This window comes from Physeter macrocephalus, chromosome 1, assembly GCF_002837175.3.
Source record: "Physeter macrocephalus isolate SW-GA chromosome 1, ASM283717v5, whole genome shotgun sequence".
NCBI classification, from domain to species: domain Eukaryota; kingdom Metazoa; phylum Chordata; class Mammalia; order Artiodactyla; family Physeteridae; genus Physeter; species Physeter macrocephalus.
This window is the reverse complement of record NC_041214.2, coordinates 19,828,033-19,832,619: the sequence shown is the minus strand read 5'-3', so window position 1 is coordinate 19,832,619 and position 4,587 is coordinate 19,828,033. Positions and strand designations below refer to the sequence as shown.

Sequence of the window (4,587 nt, the reverse complement as noted above, 5' to 3'; positions counted from 1 at the left end):
CTCCCGGCTGCCTCGTGACCTATCTCCTAGCACTCTCCCCTCATCAACTCCACTCCAGTCACACTGGTCTCCTCGCTGTTTCTCCACACCAAGCACACTCCTGCCTCAGAGCCTTTGCATCTGCTATTCCCTCTGCTAGAACACCCTTCCCACCTACATCTGCAAAGTTTACTGCTTGGCTTCAATAGCGTCTGAGTTCAGATGCCCCCTCCTTGGAGAGGTTGGCCTTCCCCAGCTGCTCCTTTCTAAAAGAACCCCTCCTGTCACTCTCTACTCCCTCATTCTGCTTTGTCTTCTTCTTCCCCAAACATCCATCACTACCTGACATGGTATTGAATGAACCCAATATCACCCAGGTTATTCTGACCGAGAAGGTCCAGGGTGAGTCTGGGAGTATATATACTGAAAAGCTCACCGGGAGATTCTGATGCACAGCCTGGTTAAGAACCACTGGTTTAATGGATATTATAGTTTTTGGAGTCAGATGGTCTGGGTTAAAATTCCAGCTTGGCAAGCCTGGGACATTACAGCTGTAGGCCCAGTCAGAAACATAGTAGCAGTAATCCCCAACACCCAGGGTTGTGCTGAAGGTAACACCGGGTAAAGGATTTGAGACAACCTCTTGAACTGGAAAGTGGGATATAAAAATGTTATTAGTACCCTGTTTCTTCTCTGAGGGTGAACTACTTACATTTTAGAGAAAGAACATTTTTTGAATAATAATAAAACGTATTTTTATTTAGAAATACAGTCTCTCTGAATCAGATGGTTCCTTCCTTGTAAACTCTAAATTGTACATCCGTTTTTATCCCTGAAGGTAGTGCAAAAGAGAAACGAATCGAATTTGGTCAATCCTCGTAGCTAATGCAAATAATTTCAAATTCTGAAATTCAAAATTGCTAGCAGCGATTTTGCCTGCATTGCCTCAGGGTGGCGGCCGTGAAGAGGTGGTCTCCCCAACACCCCCCCCCTCCACCCCCTACCCCGGGCTGAGCCGTCCCTGAACGTCGCCCATCCTTGGGCTCACTCCGTAGGGTGAAGCGGCTCTGCTCGCGCCCTGAGATGATGTCCAAGCGGGCGGCAGCGCGCGGCGATTATGGACAGATGGAGCTGGTAAGAGTGCTGCCTGGAACGTCCCGGAGACAGCACTTCAGGAAGCAGCAAGCGGGCATTTTGGAAACATTCGCTCTCATCACAAGAGAGTCCACTGTGACCTCCAAAGGGTCCAGTGTCATGAAAAGCAATCGATGAATTGAGAAGGCTCCGACTCAGGCGGCCAGCCTGCACCTCCCAAGAGGTCTCAGAACAAACCTCTGTGACAGGAATGAGTTCTCCGGAGAACTGATAGAAGGTCCCCTTTTATGGCAGAGGTCACCAGTAAAAGACTTAAGAACACACAGGTGGGGACATTTTGTTATTCATGTTTACCGTAACCAAAGGAAATAAATACTGTGTACATGTACTTCTATTTATAAACACCACTAGCCAGGTTTAATTGGATAAAGAGTGACACCTAGTGGACAAGCTTTGGTAACCTCTATGTTATGTCCCCCTAAATCCAATTAATTTAGTTTCTAAAATTATTCCACAATGTAACCAAACTGTCATAAGGCCAACACCTTTGAAAATTTCACCCCAATCCTGTAACTTATATATAAGAATAACAGCGAAAGGAGACTGACAGACTGAAAATAGTTTTGAAGCATCTGTGAGTGAAGAAACTGATAAGGAAAGGAAACAGTAAACGAAGACAAATCTTTGTCCCAGGTTTCTTGAACATGGTATGAAAATTCTCCATCAGATGGAGAGAGGAAAATTTGAATTTTGCTAGGAATCCATGAGTAGGACTTTTTGGACTGGAAGCAGGTGAAAAACAGTGGCTGCTACCTCTGGAAACCCTGCTGAGTGGCCCAGCCTCGGGCAGTTGGCCCCTTAACCTCATGGGGTCCAGAAATCCACTCTCGCCCAAACCTGAGAGGTCCTGCAATTCACCTGCCCCAGCTCATACCGAGCAGGGCCATCTGGATGCCACCTTGGGCTTCTGTCCTCAGACACTTTCACCATTTTTTTCTCAAATGTTTACCCTAAAATTAGGGAACATTACCTAACACCCAGTCGGACTATTAGAACAGAGCCATTGAACTAAGGACTGCCCCAGGAAATGCGAGATACACTAACTTCATATATACGTATTTGCCCTTTTTGGTTTTTATAAAGAATTTATTCTGCTTCCTAAATGTCCTCTAGGATAATATTTTGCTTCCCCCACCCCCCGGGGCAACCATTTGCCGCTATTCGGGAGGAGGATTTTACCAGCCCCTCAGGAAAGCCGCTGTGCCTCTCTGGCGCTACCAGCTTGCTCTCAGTTTCTCATCCCTGCCTGGCGCAGTTGCGGCTTCTTGGTTTCTCACCTCACCTCACCCACACGCCTCTCAATTGCCTTCTCACAGGACTCCTGCGGCCCCAAGCACGGTTTCCATCCCAGAGTGCTGCCACCCAGGGCCTCCCTCCCATCTGCCTCACGATGAATCCTCCGAAGCTCACCGAGTAAACATCAGATCAGGGTGAAACAGCTTCCACCCGAGCGCTTCCTCTGCCCCAGAAATACACACTTTATGACTCCTGTGCCTGGGTGGCGCCGAGCTTTTGCTTTGCTCTAGCAGCCCTGTTGAGCCTAATGGCATAACTCACTCCTGTTTAATTGGTTAAATCAGAGTAAAATGTGCCTGGGGGGTGGGGTATAGTGTGCTCACTTGTGTGTATTTTAATTTACACACACCCTCCCAATGCTGAGACCCAGAGGCACAGTTTAAAAATTGAAAGTTTTCAAAGCAGGCTTCCCTGGTGGCGCAGTGGTTAAGAATCTACCTGCCAATGCAGGGGTCACGGGTTCAAGCTCTGGTCCGGGAAGATCCCTCATGCCGCGGAGCAACTAAGCCCGTGAGCCACTACTGCTGAGCCTGCGCTCTAGAGCCCGGGAGCCACAACTGCTGAGCCCGTGTGCCACAACTACTGAAGCCCGCGCGCCTAGAGCCTGAGCTCCGCAACAAGAGAAGCCACCATAATGAGAAGCCCGCGCACCGCAATGAAGAGTAGCCCCCGCTCGCCGCAACTAGAGAAAGCCCGCGTGCAGCAACAAAGACACAATGCAGCCAAAAATAAAGAAATAAAATAAAGAAATTTATAAAATAAAGAAAAAGTTTTCAAAGCCATGCTGACGACAGTCAACAACAGTTAATCAACTTCACAGCCAGCAAATACTTAAAATAGGTTTAATTACCAAGAACTACTAATCTTTCGGGCCCAAGGAGGTATTGCTCCCTTCTTCAAGTTTCCCAAACCTGGCTGCACCAGAATCACCAGGAAACCTTCATGAAAAGACAAAGCCCAGGGCGCCATCTCAAATCTCCTGGACTAAAATGTCTAGGCAGGGACTGGAATGCCTATTTCCACAAGCTCTCTGCCAGCTCCACATATTTTCAGTCCAATGTTTGGAAGCCCTGCTTTGAATCACAGCTCAAACCTCACCTCATTTCAGAAAGGTCTAACAAAGCAACTTCTGCCAGTGTTTCCTAAAGTCATGTATATCATCTTGATTTTTGCTATATCCATGTACCACCTGTACTGCAATCTACCTAAGGTATGTATATCAGTTGGCTTGCATTTTTGCATAAATAGATTTCATTTTTAAGAAACCTAATATCACTGCTATGAAATCATAGCTTTGATGGACGTTAGTATATTTTTCCTAATACACAATACAAAAAATGTATACCATTAAAAGCTGTCTTAAAATGTTTTTCCCTGTAGGAATCAGCTAAGTTTGTGTACCAATGGGTACACCTGCAATGCTTGAGAAAACACTGATGGAGAGAAATAATCTCTGTTCTACCTCTCCTTCTGAAGGTGGCCCTGAGGGAAACTGAAGAGAAGAATTTCATACTGAGGAGCTCAATTCTTGGGATTTAACTAGGAATCTGTCAGTAGGACTTTTCAGATTGGATACAAGTGAAAAACAGTGGCCACTACCTCTGGAAACCCTGTATAGTGGTCTGGTCTCAGGCAATTAGCTCAGTCCTACAAAAATTGCAGACACCATCCTTCACCCATCCCTCGCATCTTTTAATCAATAATCAATTGAATCACTGGGGGTGGGTCTGGGGTATCCAGCAGTTCTAATATGAAACCAGGGATCAAAACCATCATGCCAGTTCTCTTTCAAGAACATTTCTCCCCAGTTAGAAACCCCCATTACCTTCTACCTCCTCCATGGAACCCCTTTGTATTCGCTGATACAGATAGAAGGTGAAAAAAAAAATTCCGCTTATTAAAACATTCTTACAAGTACAGGTCGGAGTCAAAAAGCTCATGCCTTGGGCTTCCCTGGTGGCGCAGTGGTTGAGAGTCCGCCTGCCGATGCAGGGGACACGGGTTCGTGCCCCGGTCCGGGAAGATCCCACATGCCGTGGAGCGGCTGGGCCCGTGAGCCGTGGCCGCTGAGCCTGCGCGTCCGGAGCCTGTGCTCCGCAACGGGGGAGGCTGCAACAGTGAGAGGCCCGCGTACTGCAAAAAAAAAAAAAAAAAAAA

The 4,587-nt window shown here is 47.0% G+C and overlaps 1 pseudogene; it reads left to right on the top strand.

Annotated features, from left to right (window-relative positions):
• Positions 1-326: 326 nt before the first annotated feature.
• Positions 327-4,587, top strand: part of LOC102975376 (phosphatidylethanolamine-binding protein 1-like) — a 6,284-nt pseudogene continuing 2,023 nt past the window's right edge.